Genomic DNA, 26,271 nt, shown 5'->3' with positions numbered 1-26,271 from the left:
ACGGATCCTGGAAATGGGACCAGGAAACGGACACAAAGGCGAACGGTTTTCTGGCAGCCGTAACTCAGTTCCAGTTCATAGTAACGGTGATCACAGTAATGAAGTGTTTGTCTGTCCTCAAATCGCTAGGCTTACACCCAGGATGGCTCTGTGAAATCAGATCTGAAAGCTATCGGAGAGCAGCTCGAGGTTCACTTCAATCGGTGGTACGAAGCAAGCGTTGAACAAGGCAAAGACGTCCATGTTGAACCCGCACTTTCAAGAATTGCCAAAAGACAGCGACATCGAGATAATGTTCCAGCTGTCACACCTGTTCAGTACTTTCAACGTTCACTGTGCATTCCACTGTTGGACCACCTTATAGCCTATATGGACACGTACGCCATTGAAATCCAGATGAATGTCTCCAAACTGATTTGTTTAGTACCTGAAGTATTGGTCAGCTCAAGTGACGCCACAATTGATGCAGCGATTCAGTTTTATCGAGATGATTTGGGATTCGTTGAGCTTGTCCGTTGGCGTTGCAAATGGTCAGAAGTGGCTGACAAATCGAGTCTTCCAAAAAAGTGCCTATTTTCCTTCCCAACATAAATGTCCTACTTCGCATTCTTTGCACATAACCTGTTACTTCCGCAGAGTGCAAAAGGTCTTTTAAGAAGTATAATGACTACAAAGAGACAGTCAGGTCTGGCGATGATGAACATCCGCTATGGCAGAGCGATTGACATTGATGTGATCATCAATATCTTTGGCACTCGTCATCCACGCCGCCTTTTCCTAAAAGATATTTTGACAGACGAGCAATTTGGAGCAATTTATGTTTCGTGGAACTTGACTACTGGCTAGAAGCTTTTTGTAGGCTTTTCCTGCCCACTCCGCATCCGAATAATGTAACATTAACTAAAACACGGCATGGAGGTCGACATGACAAATTAAGCTTTTTTTCCAAACCGGAGGTCAGTTCATTTACGCATGCGCAGTTGATCTGAGATCGGGCGCGAGGAAGGGCGAGGAAACACCTTCGATGGAAACAACAGTTCGTGTGGTGACTTTAGCTTGTGAGTGGGTTTTCTTGTCAGCTTATGATATGATATGATATGATTACCGGAAGTAACATTTCATTTCTTTAGCAACGCGTGAAAAATCCATCTGTGGGCCTTAATTTCACGAAATCCTTTGACGTGGTACCGCACTCCTGGTTAATAAAGTGCGTGGAGCTCCTTTGAGTCGCTGATAACGTGATAAGATTCCTGCGAAGCAACATGGAAGGCTGGAGAACAGAGCTAACACCCGGAGGTCAAACTGGATGAAGTAGACATTAAACGTGGAATTCTTCAGAGAGATGGTTTGTCACCTCCCCTTTTTGCACCGTCATTAATGAGGTCATTAATACCACTTACACTCCGACGCTCTAGGGAAGGTGAAAGGTGATTGCGACTTTGGAAATGGTAAAGGGATTATAAAATTACTTATTTTTCATGGACGACCTCAAGCTGTACGGACAATGGGAACAAGGTAGAGATGAAAAAGAAGTTTGGAATTTTCAAATGCGCTGTAATGATCATTAAAAGAGGAAAGCCTCACCGCTGCGATGGCATCCGCTTACCGGATGATAAACAATTGAGAAAATTATTGGGAGAAGAAGAAGAAGAAGGATGTAAGTCCCTTGGGGTCCTTGAGGCGGACGATATTAAACACAAGGTCGACATAGAAGACTCAGTTCGTAATTAAGGAGTACGGCTTCCGACGTGTGAGAATGATCCTTAATTCAACTTAATGGCGGTATACTATTAAGGCAATCAAATTGAATTCAAGAGCTTCTACTGTTTTAAGATCATCGATTGAGGAAGGAAAAATAAACCTGCTGCACGAGCGGCACGCATTTCAGTGCATTTTTTTGCCGTAGTCCACTAAACGTGAAATCAGCAAATTTCAGGTTTTGACGACAGCGTGAGCATACAATAGAAAATCGTTCACTTTTTGTGTTCACTTTAGAACCGTTCCTAAAATCCAGTTTTATAATAATTGGCCCCTATTGTTGAACAAAATGGAATAATTGCGAAGTAGTTACGATAGTACTAAGTTAAGGCCGAGCGCCTAGCCGGCTGCACAGCTCCTTGGTCCGACTTCGTTGAGCTCCGTCCTTAGCAATTCAGTCTCCGACTAGGAGTAAGGGCGATTAGCAGGTCAGATATCATTATTATTATTATTATTATTATTATTATTATTATTATATTAGGTAGCTTAAGCAACGGCGACGGCAACGAGAACCTCATCTCAAAATTTAAATTCGCGTTATTGCATTTACTTAGTGACTAATTCATTTAATATGAGAAGGGTGTGGTAGTTCCTCAAAAATGACACTCGTCTGAGCGGCACTTAAACGAAAATTATCCTCAAGTGCTGACGTTCTTGATAACACCTCAAAGTCGGCTATTTCACGTTGTCTTGTTTTGCTGACGACGGCAAAGAAATGGACAAAAGTGAAAAAACGCACGTGCAGGGCGTGCAAAGGTGTTGTTTTTGACAGCTAAATATACGTTGTCGTCGCTGATGTTGCCGTTGTCCTTGCTAAAACTCCCAAGTAGGGACCTCAAGCAAGTACGACGACGACGGTTACGAAAAATTCCTCGAAAAAACAGAACTTCGTGATATTATAACAACTCTAGGATTATTCCAAGTCATTTCCAATGGAAAATGTGTACAAACTTCCAGGAATAAAATTTGTAAGAATGGTGTAGAGTTTTGGAGATAAAAATCAAAAATTTATCATGGGGTGTTCGCGTCCTCCACAAAACCTCAGATTTTGTCATTTCACTTCGTTGGACAAAAATAATACCATTTAAAACGCATGTGCGGAGTGTACATCGTTTTTGTTCATTAACTAAACGCATTATTTTCTGCCGTTCTCGCTTTCCTTGACATCATCGTTGCTTTAAGCTTTCAAATGACGTTCGTGTAAAATGACCATATTTCAGGTTTCGTGTAGGACACGAGCACCTGATGAAAAAAATTCTTTCAAATGTTATCCCCAAACATCCACACCCTTTGTCATAGCAATTGTATTCTTGGAATATTGGTACACACTTTCTATGCCGAATAACTTGGGGGTGACCGCGAAATTATTTACAGCATCATAAAATGATATATTTAGATAACGCTCATGTAGCCGCCATCGTCGTTAGAGATTTACGACGGCGATGTGGACGGCAGCGCCAATGCACAATAGTATTTGATGAACAAAATAAGGTCTCTGACGGTGCGTTTTGAAGTTTTGTTCCTTCCTTTCTCGTTCTCTGCTCATCTTGGACATGTTACGACTAAACAGCAGAAAAACACAAAAGCAAAACAGCGAATTTTATTTTCTTTTTTTTTTTCCCTTTGGGCCCGTTTAGTCACCCAATGTCGTGTTCAGCAAACTGGCTTTGCTTTCAGTTTGCCATTTTTCATGCTTACAGAAATTTTATTAACATCTTTCCCTTTGTTAGGAGGTCAAGGACTTGATCGGTATGTAGTTGTTGTTGATTACTTAAGCATCCTTTTTTTTTTTCTTCACTTCTTTATTTTTTCTCCCGAACATCTGTCCTCCCTCCCTTTTTCCAAAGAGCAATTATTCCACTCGTCCCGGAGGAGGAGGGGGAAGCTCGTTCCAGGGGGAAGGGGTGGGAAAAGGCCACTTTTTTTTCTGGAGAGTGTGGAGCCTTCTCTAAAAGAGCTAGAGTGTTGCTAAGCCTACCACATTTTCTATTACCGGAAATTAATATATTTTTTAAGAAGAAACTTGCGTAAAATTGGTAATTGCTTTTTATCGTGAAATGTGAGGTACAAAATTTGATTAATGCATAAAGCTACCAGGTCGAGGCTCATTTGACGTAAAATATTACAAAGAATGATTTTAAAATGATTGTTCTACTTTTTCCTTTCAGACCACGAGCACTTGGAAAAGCTAAAGACGTACCAATGTTTCAAATGCGAATGTGACCTCCTTTTTTTTTTTTTTTCATTTTCAGGATTTCTTCGGAAGGTCTAAAACACGGATCATTTTTAACGGGTCACTCGTTGCAGGTCATCGTTGTACCTTTTTGAAGATAACACAAAACCCTCAATTAGCCTAACCCTAGGCCTAAAACCAATTTTAGGCATAGACTTAGCCAAATGAAGGGTCTTCTAAATATGTTTGAAGGATTTTACAATAAAATATGCTTTTTTGTACAGTTTAATAATTTATTATGTAAAACACAACGATGTTATTTTGCTGTGCGTCTGTTCAGTAATTAGGGAGCTTACGCAAGGACGACGGCGACGACAATGAGAACGTCGTCTAAAAATACTATTTCCCGTAATTGTAATAATTTCGTTACAATCCCAAGTCGTTCGGAACGAAAAGTGTGTATCAACATTGCGGGAATAAAATTGGCATGAACGCTGTGGTTGTTTGGGGATAAAATCATGTTTCGTCATGTTCTCACGTCCTGTACACAACCTGAAATTTGCTCAATTCTCGTTGTTAGGGACCCCGTTGTCAGGACGAGAACGGTAAAGAAATGCACCAAAATGAAAAACGCACGTGCAGGGCGTGCAGAGCTTTTGTTTTTTTCTCGTTAGAGCTATTGTTTTGTGGCGTTCCCGTAGCCGTCGTCGTCTCCTTGCGTAAGCTCCGCATTGATCACAAAAGACGTTTTTTGCTCTTACCACATTAATTGACGTCATCTGTGATTTATTACTGAACAGATACACGGCAACATGGAATCTATTTGTTAACAAGAACACAATTCTAAACAACTTAAAAATACCCGAGTTTATTTACGTTTACACGTCTTATAAGAAGTAAAACCTTTCTTCTACAATTGTACTGCCTAAGGCTTCTTGTAATTGTTAAAAGAGTGAGTTTCCGTTTCGGATGAGCCTTAGCTAAGGTAAATCTGTTAATGGGTGTGTAAAAAGAGCTATTGTTCCAAGAAGGAATCTTGTATATTTACAAAGTAAGTCTTGTCTAATAATGCCCCATTCACACCAAACCTTAAACATGTTTAGTTAAACACGGTTTCAAAGTGTTTTCTTTTTAAATCATATTTACTGACTTTTGTCGACTACGAATTTATCACAGATCAAAGCATGTGTTGAAACAAACCTGAATCTCAGGTGAAAGCCAGTCCTACATTTTTCTGTGACTTATTTTTATTTTGTTAAACCCAGTTTAATTAGACATGTCTTGTTGGTGTGAATGGGGTATTATATAAGATGTGCTTTATGGTATTCCTTGGTGATATGTCCATTTGGCGTTTAAGGGACCTTAACGCCCTGTAATCAAGAAAAAGCTTCGTACATACAACCAAATGTTTCATATCACTTCGATTACCTACTAAAATTCTCCAACGTCTTTTTTCCTTTAGTTCTTAAGTGCAGCTGGCTAAAATGTTCTTAATGGTCAAAATAAATCCATTCGTCGTAGCTAAAAATTACAATTTCCAAATTTCTCCTCGAAATTTCACAACTTATGCGTCTTAGAAATTGCGACAAGTTAACAAAAATTAGCAGCCATTTTTCCCACAACTGCGCTACTTCGAAGCAAGGGTGCTATCCGTGATCCCTAGTTCCTGTTTTCACATAATAGATGTATTGCAACTATCCGAGGAGCACGAAAAACCTGCCTCTTAAAGAGACTAATCAATTTAAATAAATCAATTAAAATAAAATTTAGATGTTGATTCACTTTGGATTATTTGAAAGGGAAATTTCTCATCAAAGTCAAGTGTGAGGTCGAAATGATTAAAGTTCCTTTTGAAAAACAGAAGAGTTAAGGTTGCTTTTTATTTTATGCGTTCAAGTCCTCCAAATTTGCGTACAGTTCATTGTTGTAAATATGCATGTTGAGCAGCCTCTGCAAAAGAAATAAAAAAAGCACATATTGAAAGATCCTTTTCTTTCCCGATTTAGTTTACAAAATTACATCACAAAAGATCTCCTCCTCCCCCCCCCCTCCTCCCTCTTTGTTCAAAACAAGAAGTTATACGTCCCATACATCTCTCACACCTTGTTGCCACCTGTTCGAACCACTTATATGACGTCAAGGTGACCATTCTGCTATTCCGTTAGACAGAGAAACGGCAGCCATTTTGTGGTCCGAAGTGACCATAAAAAACACCATCTTTTTCGATTAGGTTTACCGTTTTTGTTTAATTAAGCAAAGCAACATGGCTGTCGGTCCAGTGAGTGAAAATTTGGTTTGTTTTCACAATTTTGTGATGCATCGACCAAAGTGCTTTTGTCACTTACGTATTTAACTCACTTGAAATTACGCAGCAAAAACGAGCACTGAAGTATCATTCACGCTCTACGCTCCTGTAAGGTCTACACGTTCAAATTGAAGGACCACTTTTAGTGCCTTCAGTTGATACTGGGCCATGCGTCTGAGGCTATTACGTAAAAAAGTCACAGCTTGGCGATATTTTCTTTGTCTCATAATTCTTAAGGAGAAGTTTAATACAAAAAAAATATTTATAAATGCCCATAAAGCTGCTGAATCAACGCACAGGACATATAGAAGTTGGCTATTGGATGGCATTAAAATTTTATAAAGAATCTGACCTTGTGCTGGGTTTCCATTCCTTTTAGCTGTTGTGTTAAATCAGCAAATGACGGTCTTGCTTCAGGTTCATTTTGCCAGCAATTCATCATGATTTGATACCTTGGGAATAATTTCATTACACAGTTACCTTACTGTGTCTCAAGCATAAGTCGTATTGAATCAATTTTTTTTTATTAAGCTAACTGAAGGTTTTGAGTGCAAATGTCAAGGGCATCCAAGTTTGAGATTGGAATACGCAATTTTACAATATTATTTTCGGTCACCATTGTCGTTTGAGGCAAAATAATGACCTTCACCTTACCTGGTGTTGGCGTCGCAAAGTGACCCTATTATCATAACATGAACTTTTTTACTTTGCATACATGTCATAATGTGACACTTGGTGTCTACTTCAGCCTATTAAGAACTTCATGTATTACTTTATGGTTACGGTTCTGGTTAAGGTCTTGCAGATAGTTCAAATGAAAGAAGTGTGCTATGCGCTAAAAGGTATTTCGCAGTTGGCGAACGATTATTTTTCCACATTAAACTTTCTTTGGGTCGTTGTCGTTGAACTAAATGACGTAAAAGTAAAGGATAAACAAAGCAGAGTGTAAAACAAACAAAACAGCATTTTTTTTACAAGTCATTGTCCACGTGTTGTGGTTTCGGCATTCTGTAACCTTGCTGAAGCAAACTTGCAATTTTCTTGCCATCCATCCGTGGATATGGAGAACCACCTGGAAAAAAATAGAGAAGGAAATGTTTACCAGCACCCACCATCCCTGTTAACTTCCCATCCACTGTTAGCCCTGACGACAAAACGCATTTATGACTTAGATTAGGATACCATCGAATCCTAATTCCCTACTCTGAGTAATGTCGCGCGCGCGCGATTGAATTGATAGGACAAACATACGTGTCCTATTTACATAGCATTTTTGCAGTGGGCTCGGACATCAGCATACTAAGGGCGCCGATGGCAGCCGCTATCAGTCCATTTATGAGCCCACTGAACCCTCCCAACCCATGATGAGTGATGATGTAAGTGATGAAGATAGACCACAACACCGGGAACCACGTCCCCTGACGGTGTATGGGAAATATTCTAGTTAATTATTATTTTTTTTAATCAGCTGGCTTAAGGCTAATCCTGCTTTCTCTAAGTTGATTCTCAAAACGAATCTACCAAGCAAATCTGAATACCTATCCTCAAGACGGCACTTGACACCTCATTTTGGCATCCATCACGAAGTGTCCCTGCTTTTGCTACCTATTTCTAACAATGAGGTAAGGGTAAAGGTTAGAGTAATTTGAGTTCAGGGTAAATGCATCAGTTTATCGTTACCTGAGGAGCAGTATTTGAGGGACACTTCGTGACGTTAATTGTCTGTATTCCGAGACACAAGTGATGTTGAAGTCATAGAAAAGAGCAAGGGGACACTTCGTGACGCTTTTGAAATCCGCGTGCCTGTAATTAGGTGCAGTTCTGGACATATCAAGTGGGCCATTTGCAAGATGCAACGTCGAATCCAAAATCAGAATTTTACAATACTTGAAGATATGATCTCGAAGAGGGTAAAGCAGCAAACTATTGCATGCACAGATTCTTACCTACGGTAAAGATTTCATAAAGAACAACTCCATAACTCCATCTGTTAAAAAATGAAATCACCACAGACTTATCATTTTGTACATTCAAATTTAAGGTCAGGCATGGTCGAATAGTAGGTGAACTCGATTTTAGACGAGACATCACTTCTCAACCTTAAAGCGAAAACGAGTAAGTCTCCTTACACGTCACTCTTTGTGGTGTATTTTCCATACAGCAGCGATTCATATGCTGTCCACTTAACTGGCAACCGACCCTGGCAGTTGAAGATAAAAAACAGAATGGATTATACTTAATCCTTTTATGGTTACGACTTAAAAAAAAACACGGTAAGCTCGTCGAGTTTCCTGTACTTTCTTATGTTCTAGTTTTGTTACCCTTGTCTTTCTTTCATAAATGCTTTCCTGTTGCACATCTCTAGCCATTCCAAAGTCTGTTACTTTGCATGTTTCTGTTTCTCCAACCAGCACATTACGAGCAGCAAGATCTCGGTGTATGATCTGAAGTGAAGCATTTTTCACATTATTGGTTAGTTGCATAAGTTTGACAGTGAAAAAAAAAAACATTGAGCGGTTGCGGGCATAGCAGTTTCTTTGACAAAGTTAATGACATTTACCATGACACAAGGAATGGTAAGTACCAGTGTCACTGGAGAAGTGGCAGTGGCGATTTCGGATCCAGTGAGAATGGCAATGACAGGCACATGCAGGTGTGACTACAGCAGCAACGATAATAGAATTAATAATACCAATGCCAATATGCAATGACAACACATTATGACAATAACAACTGTTGATAACAGATGCTTGTCGCTATTAATAAGGCTGATACTAATGACTCCATAAACAAGACTAATATCACATCATAGATATCATATTATATCTTTCTTTACCCTTTCATTTTTAGAGAATCTTGGTGTAGCTATAGTATCTCCAAGCATTTATCCTCCCAACCATGATATACCACAGAGGACAGACCACAACACCAGGAATTCCATGTCCTCCTCTTTCTGAATAGTGTGTGGGTTCTTTTACGTCCCAGAGGGTTATAAACATTGAAGAGTTGTGAGACAGGGCCAATGGTTTATCGTGCGAATCTGAGAATACTAGAGAGTTTAACCATTTTAGATGGCATCAGAAGGGCAGCACATTTTCCTCAGTTAATTAAAGACCCTGAGTGTTGGTATGGCCAGAGTTTTGATCCCACAACGTCCCGCACAGTAGCTTGGACCTAAACCAGCTGAGCCAACTGATCGGCGGTATACTAATTATATGCTATACGAACTGCTAATTTTGTTTGCTGTATTAACTGCCGAAAGCCATTACACTCAAGCTTACCTTTCTTAAAGATAAGTAGTTCATTCCATCAGCGATTTGCCAAGCAAATTTCATCAGCTGTTGCGACGTCAGACTGGTTTGGGGTTTGATATCCGGGTCTTTGTAGTAAGTGTCATTTAATCCGCGGCTCTTTCTCAGGTAACCCAACAGATCACCATAAGGGACATACTCGATCAGCACCAATAGGGGATCTATGAGAAATATTATGACGTTTATTCAACATGCATTATCTCTGTCGGTCCTTCTTTTGTCCACGAACAGTTCTCTCATCTCCTCTGCTCTACGCTTGACTGGTGTGTGTGATTCCGTCATGTTATGCTGCCTACGGGTGTTTTAATTTTAGGACGATTTGACTAGTTTCACTGAATAAACCAGAATAAAATTCAATTATTTCTATGAGTCTTCATTCCGAATGCTAAAATGCAGCAATTGACTACGGTCAGTCTAGTGTCTTCGTGATGCCAAGGGGTAGCTTTGCTTATAAAAAGAAATGACAAATCAGTTTTTAGGTCAACCGCAACATTCCATAATATATTCGCACTCTATCCAACTAACTTCCCAAGCCTTTGTTTACAGGAGCGTTTTATTGACCTGCTTTTATCTGCCTTGTGAAAGCTCTTATTCCTACTAAAGATGACGATGGATTTCCTTTAAAAGCAGCGTGCAGGTAATTTAAAGGGGCTAGGTCACACAATTTTAGGCAATTTCAGCACTGATCGAATGGTCATAGAATTAACTAAAATATCAAAATAACTGTTCAAACCTATAGAAGAACTCTAACAAAACACAGGGAAGCCAAGAAGGGACATGGATGGACAAAACTGGAGAGGATTGAAATAGACTGAATTTGGGTAAATTTGAAAAACGTCGGCCCACCTTTCAGTCAAATTTATATCATTCTATATCAAAATGTCTTTTACAAAGCTGGAAAATCATTCTCAGTTGTTATGTGGCCGTGATTTTGCAAATGAAAGACTCTTACTCTGCCAATTTGACGTTTAGAGCTCATAATTAACAAAATTAAACAAAATTACCTAAAATAGCGTGACCTAGCCCCTTTAACAAACGTCTTTAATAACTAGCCAACGGAAGTGTGGACACCTATTGACATAAAATTTCAAAAACTCATTTAATACATATTGATCGAAACAGCCTATCAGACCACCGAAAAAATGTGGCACGCGCCTGAGCGTTAACAAACTGATAAAGCATTCTTCATTTGAATTTTTATATAAAGCATAATGATAAAGCTTAGGTTCTTTTTCTAGTATGCTACTGTTCTCCACCCACCATTTAAATTTGAACCTTTGTTCCGACACACTTTCTGTGGAGTGCTCTTTAAGCCATTCAATAAACCCACAGGTCGTGCTTTTTCGGGTCTAAGATTAACAACGCGGCCTCGCCTCGTGGTTTAAAACCCGATAAAACACTTCTGCTCGGTTTTGAAACAGAACTGTAGACTGAACAATTCGCACTTTGGCAAGTTGTAAATGGGCTTCTCGTTATGATTGGAACTACTATGCAATATCCTATTGTGATGCTGAGAAGAGATTTAGGTGGGAACTGTTTTGGTTTGGAACAAGTGAGCATTCATAGAGAGGAGAAGAGCTTTTTTTCTATAGCAGCAGCATCATAGTATAATTCATAGATGCATTTACCAGTTTCAGTGACGCATCCCAATAGTTTGATAACGTGTGGATGAGGCTTGAGGGTCTTCATCAGATCAAGTTCGGATTTCAAGTCTCTCTTATCTGACTCAGGAGCGTTAGCTAAATCAAATAAGCATAAAAAACAAAGGTAAATTCGCATTAGTTGTACTCCGTGTACCTGCCATCAGGGCTCATTCGTGTCTTCGTGCGTTCGAGGTCAAATTCGAGTAATTGCTAAACACAAAGGTGTTAGAAATCGCAGAAAATCTCTCCCAAAGTACGCAGTAGTCATATTCGCGGATTACACATGTTTGTTCTCTACACAACGAAGGACTGTCCGTTTGTTCCTAAACCAAAGCCATAAAGTAAAAAAGACTTTTACCTTTCAGCATTTTAACAGCCACAATTTTTGTGCCAGAATGGAATGGAAGGTTCGTTGCCGTTCCTTTGGCAACCTGGCCAAAAGCACCTTTACCAATGATCTTTTCCACTTTCACGTCTTCTCTTGTTACTTCCCATGACCTTGTTCTTATATCAAGGGGTGCATATTCAACATTCTGAGGGGAGTTATTAGAGCTTTTTTGTCCTACTTCATAATGGGTAGTCCCTTGTAAGGGCATGTATGCAGGTTCAATGGGGATTCTTAGCTGTTGATTAGAACTACTTGGTGGATCGTTAGTAGGATTAAGCTCTTCCATCGCAACTTCGTTCTGAAAACAAAAGAAGCCTCCGGGTTAAATTGCCTTCGTAACCGTTAGTATCCTTGAAGTTCATTACTCTTCAAAAATAAACTAACTACCGGCAATCGTAGCTCAGTTGGTTAGTACGCGGCTTTTGGAGCGAGAGGTCCCCAGCTCGATCCTCGGTGACTTCAACGTCTGTTTCAACTTTCCTTTAATCCGTGTAGCTGTAGCTTTAAATGTTCCTAAAACGGAGCGCTGACCGCGAGAGGGGAGTAAAGGGAGCATCGTCGGCTTCCATTGATACCAGTTTCGTGACTGAAGGAACTACCATCATTAAATAAAGTGACTTTTCCTTTACTTTACATTTAATAAAAGCAAAGACTCTATCATCACAGTTGCGAGCAACGTAAGCAGTTAATTAAAGGACTCAGACCCATGGCAATGCGATTGTAATGGATTGCTTAACCATATTCGGGAAATTAAGCCATCTTGGAGCTGGTCAGCCTGACGAGCTAACGGTAACATGTCCTGCAGGAGATGAAAGAATAATTGGGAAATTTCTGAAACATACGTTTTGAGGAGGGCTTGCAATGACTCTTGGCGAAAATGATCGCCTAGAGCAATTACAATGACACTTCAAAATGTCCTTCAACTGTTACAATCAATAAGTAAAATAGATATAGGAAATGAGTACAGTCAACTCTCTCTTAACGGACACCTCTATAAGACGGACGCCTGGTGCTGGTCCCGGCCGTTTCTTAATCATTTGACTATAACCAAACTCTCTATAAGACGGACACCTCCATAAGACGGACAACGGACACTTTGAAATCGTCAACGGACACTTGTGAGGATCTGAATGCGACCGAAAATTACGATTTAGGGAAGTCGAATTTTTGTACGAGACTCTTTTTAGCACCAGACGTCAGCTCTTATCTTGTTGACGCCTCCTCAAATTTGTTGTTTCACTTGTTAACCGCGGACTACGTAACAGCACCAGATATCGCCAAGGAAGTTGATGTTTTACAGGCAATAAGGTGGATCAAACAAGCCTGGGATGAGGTACCAGAGAAATGTGGATTTTCCAATGTAGTACAGAATAAAGAGAGATCTGAGGAAGAAGAGGATCAAGACTACGCAGAGCTTGTACGACGAATTAGTAAGGGCGAGACAACATCTGAAGAATACGTAACTGCTGACCAAGGGATTCCATCATGTGAGCGTCCTGTTCATACCACCCTCCCCAACTAGCGACAACGACTAAGGGATGAAGCCCTCGATCTGTATGCCAGCAAAGTTGTAGTGGTTGTAGACAGTGACGAAGCAGGCCAAGTTGTGGACATTAAACCACCGGCTCCAACCATCAAATCCACTACAGAAGCTCTTAGACTAGTTGACGACCTAAAGAAATTCGCTTCCACAAAACTGCAAGAGGAAATCCTCGTATCAAAATTAAGCAGCGTTGGTCAGCGCTTTTAGGATTTTAAACTGTTGCACCTGAAACAATTCACGATCACAGATTTCTTTTCTTCCTAAGTGCATTTCCACCAAAGCCATGGCTATTAAAAGCTATTAACTTAAGTTGCTTTTACCAATATTTTTTATTATAAAAACTGACATATTTTTAAACTTAGTGCCGCGAAAGGCAGTCCTAAGTCAAGGCGGTTATGTTCCCGTTTGCAGAATGTACTGTTTACTCTTTGTAAAAGGACAAGAGACTCAAATTGTAATATGTTTTTGTTCCATTTTGTGGGTTTCGTTCAAGTAAATAAGTCAAAGCAAACTTTAAACAGACGCGTATTCACTGTGCACAGGTTCAGCATTATTATCTTAAAATTCCTGGGGTCAACTCTCTATTAGCCGATGGTGTCCGTCTTAGAGAGAGTTGACTGTACATTAATTAACCTAGAAAATCGAGGTTTTTTTACGATGTGAAATAATCAACTCATGCTTTAACTTCCTGGAAATGGCAAAATGTGTTTCAGTAATAGAAAAAACAGTATCAGTCTATTAAATCATTTTGCGTTTTCGCTTTCAAACTCACGTCATAAATTCTTCTATCTTTATCTTCTGCAACCTTGTATGGCCTAACGACACATCGAAGAGTAGGCAAAAATGTTAGTTCTTCAAATTTAGCCTTCGTTTCTTTTTACTATTTCTTTCTTTTCCTTTTTAAAGTAATTGCCATGAAAGAAATGAAACATCATTTCGGACAGGCGAGTTATTTTATGGGAGAACCAAAAAGAAAACTGGTGGGGACCAAATAGGTGATTTTCAAGTTACGCCATCACCATTTATTGGGTGGGGGAGAACAAAAGGTCTCTCATGAGCTCCTTTTGGTTGTGCGTCACCATTTGAGCATTGTATCATTGCAATCTCGCACCTGCAAACATTCGTTTTAAACTTCTTGCAGGAGAAGGTCATTTCGAAAACAGCTTCTTTTAAAAGAAAGATTAATCGAAATATTTTCGATGATGGGAAATGATCGTTACTATCTTTTCTGCCATAGGACAGGTGACACTATACGCCTGCCGCTCCTCTGCAATTTTTTCCTTAACAAAGAAAACAGCTTTCCTCGATTTGCCAATTTTTTTTTCTTTTTACTATAAACATTTATACTTTTTTAACGATTTTGTGCCCTTGATGCAACACAGTGACTGATATAGTACTAAACGTTTACAGGAAACTGCAACTTTCCCATAACGTTGAGGCAGACCTCTTATATTTATGTTCAATGGACAAAAAAAAAAGAAAAAATATCAAAAATACCTACCTTTTCTTTCTAGCAATGCCTAACAAAAGAAGATCAGATTTCCAATAAGTACAAAAGAATGGAGAACACAATCCTGGAAGACACATCAAATTATTCACCTAGCTTTCTGTGCTGCCAGGCTATGACCAGTATTAGAACAATGATGATTGCGACAAGAACTCCAATAATTACCAACAGAGTGCTGTCGCATGCGCATTGGAATTCTGTGAATATAAATATGGAGTAACATAATTAGTCCACAAAGCAAAAACGAAAAAACATTATACTTCTAACAAGAGTTCCCAAACTTGATAAAAATGATAAATGATAAAAGAGTGGGGTCTATAACACCCATTAGCTGAAGAATGCTCCAAGAGGATTATGTTGTTTGTGCAACAACAAATCCCAAGAACTGGAACGATATGGATTAATTGATAGTCTAGATGCTTTCGAGGTTCGGCTAAAGGAACGCCATCCAGTATGCGTACGTACCTATAGGGGAATCATTGTTTTCACTTTTACCTCGTTAACTGAGCACACTCTTTTCCTTTTTCTGCCAATAACCACTCTTATTCGCTCTTAGAAATATAGTTAAATAGACTCATTCCTGCCACGTCCACGCATTCTTAAACCGAGCACAAATCTCTCCGACCTATCTTTCTCGGAAGGTATAATCTGGCTACGCTATCTCGCGGATGAAGAACATTGTATGTCACGGGTTAGATATTTCTGGTCTTTCTATCAAGCTCTTTTAACTCTCTCTCACTCCAGTCAATGAATACTGCAGAGTATATAAGGATGGACACTATCCACATATTAATTCCTTTTATCATATTACCACATTAAGTTTTCATTTCAGCAGTTTTCCCAAACGCCACATGCACTCTTTTTTCGGGCTGGTTTTCATTTCTTCGTACAAAACCCTGTCAGATTCCATGATCCCCACGTATTTTTATAGCTTCTTTCTTCATCGTGTGACTTTATTTGTCTTTCCCCATGCAGGCAATATGATTCCATCAGATTTTGTTTATTTTTACTTTTCCTTTCCCGTACCGTGAGTTTTGCATAGTTGTCAATCATCAAAATCCATACGGATATCTTCACTAAACAAAGATACTGCGTGGGCTAGTGACTCAAGGCCCTGGTCACGCTACTATCCACTAGGAAATGAAAACGTTGATGGTCATTCCTTCATACCTGTTGGTTGAGAGGTTCGTGGTGTGGTGGACGTGAAAGTGCTAGTCCCAGGTGAGAGAAGAATCAAACTTCCAACTTGATAAGTACCAAAAGTGCCATCAGAAATGTCAGCTTCAAGTTTTGAAATTCCCTGACTAGGGGTCACGGCATTTTTAAAGTAAATCGTAAAGGATACAATTACACTGCCACTCCTGAAAACAAACAAGACAAAAAGTGAATAAATCACTGTCGAAATAACTAAAGTAGGTTCCATCTACCAACCTCAGTCCTGTCACTTCAGTCTTTAAATAATTGTCGTCATTCTGGTATGTTTTATTCATCTAACAAATGTAAAACCAAAACACTTGTTTAATAATAAGACAAATGGAGTGTTGACTCTTGAAAACAGATGACCAGTATGATTGCTTTGCTCAGTTCATTCAACAACAAGTGTTGTACTATTCTTTCATCTTAAGCTTCTGAAATTGTGGCAATGCTTATAAAGGAATGCCTCTCACTTCAGTTCTAGTTCTAATTGTGATCAGAATCGTTAATAACTAATTATACACAAAAATTATAAGATTTCCAAAACAAATAGATGTCTAACAAAGTGTTCGTTTAGCAATGGCTTAGTTTATTGAACATTTAGCATTGCAATCTCTTCACTTGGGGCACTTTTGAACAAGGAATTCTTACCCCTTGAAAATAAAAATAAAAAACGATAGGAACTTCTTATCAAAGAAATTATGTACACTTTGAATAAATAAATAACTGATATTCTTTCGCTCGTCAGTTACTAGATTACATACGAGAGATTTTAAAAATGCACCTGTGACACAAATGAATCCACCAGTTGTCTTGAAACTTGGTTACTCAAATCTCTGTATTCTGACAAAAAGTCTCCCATTATCGTGAGGTCCGCATAAACTTGCTTTGCTAAAATGGGACGAGGCAAACATTTGATTCCCCCTTGATTGAAAATTCAAATCCTAGACAAACAGTTATGAATCTTTTCTCTGTTTAAAGCACTGTTTGGCGCGACAACAACAATCTTTATTTACTACATCAATACGAGCATACAGGTCTGACCCACAAATAGCTTCTCCGGCAGTACCTATTACAAGTAGTTCTTAACTATGTAATGAATTGAAAAGCTTGATCTCCTGAACATGGAGGTGAGTTAAGTTATCTTAAAGTGTTCAAATAGCTCAAATGAAAGTTCACTGGATGAAAAACAAGCAAAAACCCTGAACTGGCATTACAAATTTGCTAATATATGAATAATATTGCACCGGCTAACAGTACAAGCCGGCTTTAAGAAAATGTGGTTCCTAATCGAAAGTGAAACCACACTGTATGGACTCCAGTACTTCAAGTTACTTACTGAGGTGTCGATTGATATTCGATGGATGGCAGAAAGCTCGTTGAATCACTTTAATTAAGGTCACAACAGACAGTAGAGGAAATGTATGCAAGGGAACCATGTAATAGTCCATTCTATTGTGTTCTTACTTTCGTTATTAGCTCTTTTTCTGTTACCTGCGCGCAGATATTTGTATGTATGCATTGTGTCCCACCCTGGTCAGAGTTTTTCCCTATCCTTGTGTGGGCCCAATTCCATTAGTAGGGCCAACGCTCAAATGGTCTATAGGTGTAGAAAACTAGCACTCCACATTACACTCTAATAGTTAAGTCTTTTGAAATATAAGTGCTACACGGCCAACGTTTGCAAAAACGTAACCCTTCCTTGCGAATCAAGATAAGTTTGTGTATGTATGTCCACCACTTAAACAAACATGTCTTGGAAACTTTATAGGTCATTTGGTGTACACAAATCTGGTCGTACAGGGTTTGACGCGTAAACATTATTTATCCTCAAGGTTTAATATCCCTTGTAAACGATAAGCACAATATTTGCACTGCATCTCAAACAAATTATTTAAAAGCCTGAGTTAAAGTAATTAATATTAATACAACCACTTACTTGGTTTTTCTGTAGAGGTGGGCGTAGCTGAGGTAGGTTCCTCTTGCACTAAATAAAAAACACCAGCAAGCTCTCAGTAGATAATGACATCAACACTATTCATAGTAAGGAAGCTCTACTGCATGACAATAATTGCCATTCGTATTGCTTCGTAAGCCTACTGCGATTTTGTACCCTGATACTGTGACAGTAACGTTTCAATAGATCATAGGGAAACACTATTCGAGTATAATGACATTATGCTTTGATTGGCTTTTCTATGAACAGGATTTTACACAAAGCTTACCAATAAAGTGGAGTGTTTTTTTTAACGATAACGTCACCCATGCATCGGTCCTCTTGTATATCTTAGGTAAGAACTAATCAAAGTACGTGCATTATTGTTCTCATTATATAAACAAGTATTCCGTCTTTTATAACTAAATGTTAACGGTAATACTTGCTTAGGTTTCTGAGTCAAATGTTTTTTTTTTCTGATAAGAAAATGCATTTGTGAATATCATTTTTACTTCTTGAGCCTTCTATATTGACTCTCGAACTTATTTTATTGTTTAAACAATGACAATTTTGATGCTCGGTATCCCGGAATCTCTCCTTTAAATATCTTGTATCCGGTTAAATTTTCCCCCAAATATCCCATAGCCCTATGTTTTTACCAAAATATCCTTTATCCCGATAACCCCTAACAGGCCCAACATTCGAGAGTCATTTCCAGATCAAGATATCCTTTTCTTTCAACGAGAAATTGGATAACGTGCAGTACAATCGTGGACACAATTGCTGCCAGGAAGTCAATAAAGTACGAGCAAGCCAGCGTTGTCCCCCCTACCTCCTCATCCCCTTACAATGTTGATTTCAATTCCGGAAACGTTCGGAAATACTGGGGTTGGCTTCAACATTGCTTGTGGTGGAGGAAGAGGAGGGTAGGGAGGGAGTTAAGAGGCTACTATGAGGATATTTAATATGAAACTTATTAAGGCACTAGCTCCTTTAAATAAAGCATTTTTTTGGCGATCATTGTTAAAGATTTCCCAGGAAATTGTGGCCACCACCGTAGATCTGGAGATAATATATTTAATACCTGTTTCAAAACTAAGGTGAGCTTAATAAAGGGGCTTCGATTTGAATAAAACCATAATAATAGTGAAATCAATTATAAATGGTGTAAAACAGTGTATGCCAGTTTCTATAAGACTAAAAAGTTAGCTTCTGCAGGTACCGAAGCAGAAAATATGTAAAACAAAAGAATCAAAGACAGAAAGCAAAACAACTCCAAATAAATAATTTGGTTTTATCAACGGGGTTGATAATGTAAATTGGCCACCGTACAGAGATTCTAAAAGCTGACGTTTTGAGCGTTAGCCCTTCGTCAGACGCTAACGCTCGAAACGTCAGCTTTTAGAATCTCTGTAAGGTGGCCAATTTACATTATCAACTCCGTTGCTAAAAACCAAATTTTTGTATACTACTTCCCCACTGACGCAGCACCACATTTTCTTTAGAAACTACCCCTTCATTCAACTCCAAATAAAGACTAATCTCAAGTGACCAAAAATACATTGCTTACCGGTACCTGGAGAAAGACCCAAAAATAAGAGTAAATAGTCAACTACATGCCTTTTTAGTCGACAAAAGGACCTCTTTATTATCTTTATAAGCAAAATTGAGCTTGGAAAAGCCAGTTCACTCTTAAATCTTTAATTGTTTATCAGCTTGGAGATTATCTTATTATCTTGAGGATGGGTGATATGGATGGTCAAAACACAGCAACCAAAAATAGCCCTTGACAAAGGGCAGATTTGCCCAGAAAAAAAAAAACCTTCACAGGGATTAAAAACTTATAACCTTTTTGTTTAAAAACTAATTAATTAGTTAGTTCCTTTAAATAATATGAAAAAATGAATGCAAAAAACTTATCAACTTAAGGTGATTCCCTCGTTTTGCACCATCCTTCATTTGAAGCCATCTGGGAATTCGCCCAGTCCTTACGCGGAAAAGATCATTTGAAGCGGATATTTCCGCCTTCCCCCCCCCCCCCCCCCCCCCTTTTTTTATAAATGGTGTTATTTACTCATAATAGGTACACGGCAAACATATTGTAAGAAGAAAATCATTAGATAGTAGAAGTTGGATTCAGTCACTGAGTGTTAGTTATACTGTAGTGGTCCGATTTGCTTATATTTCTTTGCAAGATCGAGCAATTTGAGATTACTTTACTGAAAGACTATAACCCGAACAAACAAAAACAAGTAGGCTCATCGTTTCAGTCACAGTAAGTAGTTTTTGCTAGATAACAACAATTTTTCCAATTGATCAAGTCTGAACGCTACTTGCGTAATTCGGTTTTAAAAAACCAAGAATAAAGGGCATGCAGCGATGATGACCCCATCATTTTATTGCACTTTTTACGTCCTTTGCGTGATTATCAATTGTGCCAAGTTTGGCAAAAATGTGGGTAGTACGTCATTTTCAAGGGAATTACTTAAATGCTTTTTGTTTATGATGAAATGAGAGCCTATTTATAGAGGCCGACCTCATCATATGAGCATCATTGATATCTACAGCGTACTTACCTCAAAAATGGTTTACATAAAAGATAGTGATATAAAAGACTGATAATCGTACCAACAATAAGGCACTGTGTGATGGTGACTGGTGGTCCTAGTGCGTTGATCGCCGAGCAAGTGTAACACCCAGTTTCCCTCGCCTTTATCTATTTTGCATTGGGAATCTCTGGTTCAATAACCTCATTGTCCTTGTACCATGTTATGTTAGGTTCAGGGTTTCCATCAACTGGACACGAAAACAGTTTTGTGCTTCCTTCAAACACCGAATAATTCCCTCCCCCACCCGTAGCTTCGGAAGCATCTATAAAGAGAGAAAATAACAAGATCTCATCACACAAGAGGTTTAAAGAGGTTCGTAGTTTTGCAGAAAAAGGCAGTACTACTAATAACATTTTCTAATCGAGATGCTCACTCTAGCAATCTGTCAGATCTTGTGACCATTCATACTGCCCCTTTTATGTTTTAGTATCATCATAATTTACTACCTAAGGCTTTTGACAACTTTTTTTCTCGTATGCCATCCAAACACAATGATAATAATAGGCTATCATCAAAATCAACTTATTATATTGATCATGATAGAACTAATTACGGTAAATTTAATTTACACTTTTCTGGTACTTCTGTTTGGAATAATCTGGATGGAGAATTAAAAACTAGTTCTTTTCATTTATTTAGGCAAGCAATGATGAAAAAATTCGTATCTACCTACGTTTAATGCTAGCTTGGTATTGTCATTTCACTCTTAGCTTATTACTGTTCAAAACACAAGAATTGATAAATGCTATATTACTATCTGGTACTTTTTTCTTCATTTTTCTTCTTTTTTTCTTTCCCCTTAATGTATTTCCTTTAGATTAATTAGATTTATATATGTCATTATTTCATTATTTATCTTCTTATCTACTTCAAGTTATTATTTGTGTGTGTGTATGTGTTACAAAATGCCCAGAAAATGCAAGCTCGTAATATATTGAACTACTCAGCTCGTTTAGTTTATACTATTCTGAGTGTGATCTCATTAATTTATTGTATTCCGTAAAACTCTTTTCTAATTTGGCAAATAAATGGATAGTCGTTGTTTTAAGAGGTGCTCTGTATTTTTCGTTAGTGTACCAACAGAATGCTTCAGTATTTCTTAGGAGGAATGCTGAAGTGGCAGGCCTGCACATTCAGCTGTTTAATTTGTCTTTAGCTCTACTCATGTAATTCTGTATTATGAGCATTAGATAAAGTGAGGATTGGAAATTTAAATGAAAGTAGGGATGCTCAAGTCTGAAGTGTGGATGGTCAGTGGTGAATGGTGCATTGCAATCCGGGTTGTAAGTAGAGGTCGCAGTAGACTTGTAAGGTGAGAAGAAAAATTGTCTGTAGTTAATGTTTTCTGTTAAGAAATCATTTGAAAGGCACAGGTACAGGTTGGCAACGGTTTAATGTAGTTTTCTCTAAATATGTATACCAGCTTTCAAGTGTAAGTCATAGGTTATTAATAGTTCGAACAGGTGGTTAAGTGCTTAGCAGAGTCCCTGTCGATAGTGTTTTTTTTTTTTACTGGTGTTCAGCAATAACATTATTACTGACATCACCATTCTTCGTCGCTCGTTTGTGTTGTGTAAGTTATGTGCTTAGGTTCCTGCTGGCTTCACCAATGTACGTAGCCTGACAATCGCAGCATGTGATGTTGTATACTGCTCCCTGTCTGTCCCTGGGTTCACCTTTGTCACTGAAATCAGTTACTGAGAGTCGGAAAGTCGTATAGGTCTGTGGGCAACGCGTATGTTGTAAAGCTGTTGTATGTGTGCGATAGTTTCAGAAGTTCGTCTTATGTCGTATGTATTGTAGCGTTGGCAATGGTTGTAGTGGTATGACTGTTTCCATTTTGCCTGATGGATGTGTTGCATTTGACGAAATCTGTTCTATAAACGTTCTCCTGTTGTGCCTGACAATGTTGGTCAAATTCAATGAGGTACCTCCTTCTACAATGTAATTTGAGTTATCATAGGGCCCGTACGTCCCCGGGCGAGCTTTCATTGTAAAACTATTGGGAAAATCCCCGTACGAGGGGCGTACGCATTAGCGCGAGCGGGGCCGGAAAAAGCCATAATGCCCTACTAGGAACACGTGCTGCTCCGTGCGATGCGATTTTAGAGGATTTCGTCACTTTTAAACATCCAAGTTATTTACAGCCAGAAAAGCGAATGCAAAGAACATGTTAGGTAAATTGTCTGTGTAAATTTTTGTTACTTATTTTCTCCAAACTTCAATTCTGTGTGCTCATGAATAGTGTAAAGAGCCCATATGATAAAGTGCTTATTGACAGAATTAAGGTCGGGCCGGACGGGAAAATATTTGGCCCTCGGTCTTGGTGCATGGACCTCCATGCGCTCGGTCCGTACGCCATAACCACGGGCCAAATATTTTCCCGTCCGGCCCTTCCTCTCGGTCAATAAGTACATAGTATTGACCCAAGAAAAAATGCGGTGTGGAAGTCCAGAGGAGATGCTATTAACCCACCCCCTCCCCCGATAACTAACCCCCACCACCACCGCCGGAAAAACAAAAGTTGTCCGATTTACCTCTCGCTTTTTCGAAATCCCGTCCTTTATCAATTTTCATTTGGTAACACGATAATTGAACTTTCTGATAAAGTAAGAGACTTAGGTTTCATACTGGACATAAGGAACTTGACTGAAGACAGCATGTCAACGATATTTGCAACAATGCTATATCCGCGATAAGATTAACTAGTCGAATTGGAAAGTACATGCCCCAAACTAATATTAAACGTTTTGTAAATGCTTTTGTGATTTCCCGCATCGATTACTGCGATAGTGTTATTTATGGACTTTCTACGGTGACAGAAACCAGTCGGAGAGACCACATTATTCTAGCTAGTGACCTAAGAGGAAGTCAATGCAGACTAGTGCTTAAGAATCTGCATTGGCCTTTACTCTTAAACCTATAAAATTCTGAATAGACAATCGCCTAGCTATCTTGCTTCGCTTATCAGTTCATATAAATCAGTTCATTCTTTACGTTCAGCCAATCATCTACTTGTACAAGTTCCAAACGTCATGACAGCCACTTATGGTCAAAGAAAATTATCTTATTGCGCCCCAACGTCTGAGAGTGTAACTATTTTTAAGAAGAAACTTAAAACATTTTTTGTGACTATTTTAACACGTAGATAGTCATACGATTTTATTTACCTATCTTAACCGAGATGTGAAAATGTTTTTAGCTTCCCGCTGTAAGCGAATTGAGCATTTTAAATGTGCTGACAAATACTTTGTCATCATCATCATCATCATCATCATCATCACCATTGTTATTACTAACCATCGCGCAATTCTTGACAGCCACTGATGCAGGGACTCAAAAACCTACATCTGGTGGCTCACTTGAGAATGGTCAAATTTCTCTAATGCTTCATTAATTAAGCTTAAGAGGGGGAAAAGATGTCCTTACACTGCACATCAATGGTTCGAACTGAGGACCACTTTTCACCACAGGTGTTGTTTGCATTGCAGATGTACTCCCCAGTTGCCTCTTTGCTGATGTTAGTGAAGTTAATCCATTGGCTTGATGTTATTAACTCATTTGCATTCAATTTTGACCAGGTAACAGTAGGCTGAGGGTACCCAGACGCATTACACTTTAAAGACACACTGCGACCTTCTGTAAGAGTCTCACTGCCACTTTTAACATGGACAGATACCTGAACTGGAACTGAAAAAAAGAGAATCAAAATGTGGAAGAGCAATACAAGAATCAATGCTTCATGTTATACAAAAATAATAAAGGCAAACATGACAGTCTACACTGTATTGATTAACAGCAGTTGTAACTTCAATATTAAGTGCACATTGCAAAAGGCGACTTAATATTCTATTACAATCATGATCAAACTCACCATTAAAGGTTACAGTAACATCAGAGCTTGCCACATTTCCCAAGGAATGCAAAGCCCTACAGCTATAGATATGGTCTCCTTTACTCGATATGTTCTCAATCCATGTTCCTCTGCTGCTTGTGTCTACAATTTCGTGGCTCTTAAAAAGTTGGTAGCTCTCCACAGGTGGATTGGCTTGAGATGCCTCACATGTGAAATTCACCAGCAGGGAAGCAGAACAGTTTTTGTTCTCTGTTGCGTTAGCAACCAGCCTGACTGAGGCAGGGTTATCTGCAAACGTTTTATAGCTGGTGTTATTGACATTGAGCACTTCCTCTTGCAAATTAAAACTTCAATGTAAATGCAAATCAAATACAAATCAGCTGCACATGTCAATAGACTACTGGTCTTCTACCACAGCTGGGGTTTATAAATTTGCTGCACTTGTCAGTTTCTATCACCTGTTTTATTGGCCCAGAAAAAACTCTCGGAATGGAAAACGGTCAAATTAGTGTAGAATAATAATATTATAATTCCTTAATTAATTACTAAGGTTAGATTATTAGAGATGGATTAGAGACACTGCATGGACGTTTGCAAGCTAATGTATTCACTTTTAGAAAAAAAAAAAGGTTAAACCACTCCATTAGAGCATCAGTGGAACCAAAGTGGTACTATTTCATTTATTTGATTAATTAATGGGCAAATTCTTCTCAACTCAATGCTGGTAGAAAAGAGGGCCCTCCACTCGTAATCTACATAATTCGAGGTACTTGTTTTTGCCATTGATGTTATACATCCAGAGATAATTAGTCTACCCGGTCAGCCACGTTGTTTAACTTTGGCAATAAAAAAATATCCCTGATCATGGAAGGATAATCCTGTCTTAGGTCAAATTTTTTAATCAAAAGAATCTCATTTCTTACCTAACACGTTTAGTGAGGTCTCGAGTAGGATCTCTATCGAGTAATTTGGCCTTCAAAATCACTTAATTTGTCACAAAGGTCATCATATCTTATCCATAGCTGCCACCGCGGCACCCTTATCCACTTATTTAATAACAATATCATAATAGTCTCTTACAAGTGCCAAAGCTCTCTCTTGATGCTATCAAAGATTTCGATGGTGTGTCACTTCTAGATCATGCAATGACATTGCAATTCTCGGCTTTAACGAAAGCCTCTATCAGCTGATTCCTTGTTATTTCCGAAAACCAATTTCACCGATTCGGCAAAAAAAAAAAAAAAACAGAACAAAACAAAACAAAACAAATCGGCGTCCCCTTTGTTCATTGGCTTGGAAAGAGCCGCCATATCCCAAATGCTGGTGGAATTTTTCAGAACAATAAGAATGTGAGAAACGATTCGAGTGTTTTTCGTTATCGTTGCAACATTAAGCTGATTCCCTAAAAATTATGCCAGATTTTGGTTTTTTTTTAGAACTTTGACCACCTGGACTATTTCAGAAAACTGACTGCAAGCAATCAAGAGTTCATTTGAAGGCTTCTCGAAAATTCCCAGCAAAGTACAGTAATATTCCATACAATAATTTCTGCAACTATTCTTGGTTTTGCGAATTACGGTTTACACAGATTGGATTGTGATATCGATAACTAACAATTATCTTGCACCTTCGCTTTGTAATTGCGTTTTCAATTGTACGTAGAATTGTTGTATTTCAAGTTACCCACGTCCGTTAAATAATTTTAATACGAAAGAAATTTTCACTAAAGAGGCTATCACGTAGCTAAAATTCAATCCAGCTTTGGTACTTTATTCACTCCCCTTGAAAAATACCAGCAACATGTAACAGTTAAAGGAACTTCAGGTGGCTGCTAGACTATTTGTTTACAACCTTACATGTTTTTCTTCTTTCATCGACCACCGCTGGTTCAGTTGGTTAGGCATCGCACTTTCGTGCGGTTGATCGCAGGTTCACAACCCCAGTCAGACCAACACTGTGGGTCTTTATAATTGGGGAGAAAGTGCAGTCTTTGTAAATTCATCTGCAAATGGTTAGACTTTCAAGTCTTCTCGGATAATTACACTCAT

The 26,271-nt window shown here is 38.7% G+C and overlaps 1 pseudogene; it reads right to left on the bottom strand.

Annotated features, from left to right (window-relative positions):
• Positions 1-3,395: 3,395 nt before the first annotated feature.
• LOC137983715 (fibroblast growth factor receptor 3-like) overlaps positions 3,396-26,271 on the bottom strand; it is a 43,794-nt pseudogene continuing 20,918 nt past the window's right edge.

Source organism: Montipora foliosa, chromosome 13 (assembly GCF_036669935.1).
Source record: "Montipora foliosa isolate CH-2021 chromosome 13, ASM3666993v2, whole genome shotgun sequence".
In the NCBI taxonomy this organism is placed as follows: domain Eukaryota; kingdom Metazoa; phylum Cnidaria; class Anthozoa; order Scleractinia; family Acroporidae; genus Montipora; species Montipora foliosa.
Note: the sequence above shows the minus strand (reverse complement) of the source record. Positions and strands in the feature narration are given on the sequence as shown.